Genomic DNA, 244 nt, shown 5'->3' with positions numbered 1-244 from the left:
ACATAGATAGATGTAGATATAGACAGACACAGAACACATAAGATCACAGATCTAGATCATGGAAGGACATCAATGGTCATGGCCATCTAGTCCAATCTCCTCATTTCTCAGAGGAAGAAACTGAGACTGCAGAATACTGTTTTATGCATATATACACATATAAGCATTGGCACATATATACATATACATACACACAGAGATAGATAGATAGATAGATAGATAGATAGATAGATAGATAGATAGA

Source organism: Petaurus breviceps, unplaced genomic scaffold (assembly GCF_028583685.1).
Source record: "Petaurus breviceps papuanus isolate PSGF00001 unplaced genomic scaffold, PetGlider_PUasm1.0 185, whole genome shotgun sequence".
NCBI lineage: Eukaryota > Metazoa > Chordata > Mammalia > Diprotodontia > Petauridae > Petaurus > Petaurus breviceps.
Note: the sequence above shows the minus strand (reverse complement) of the source record.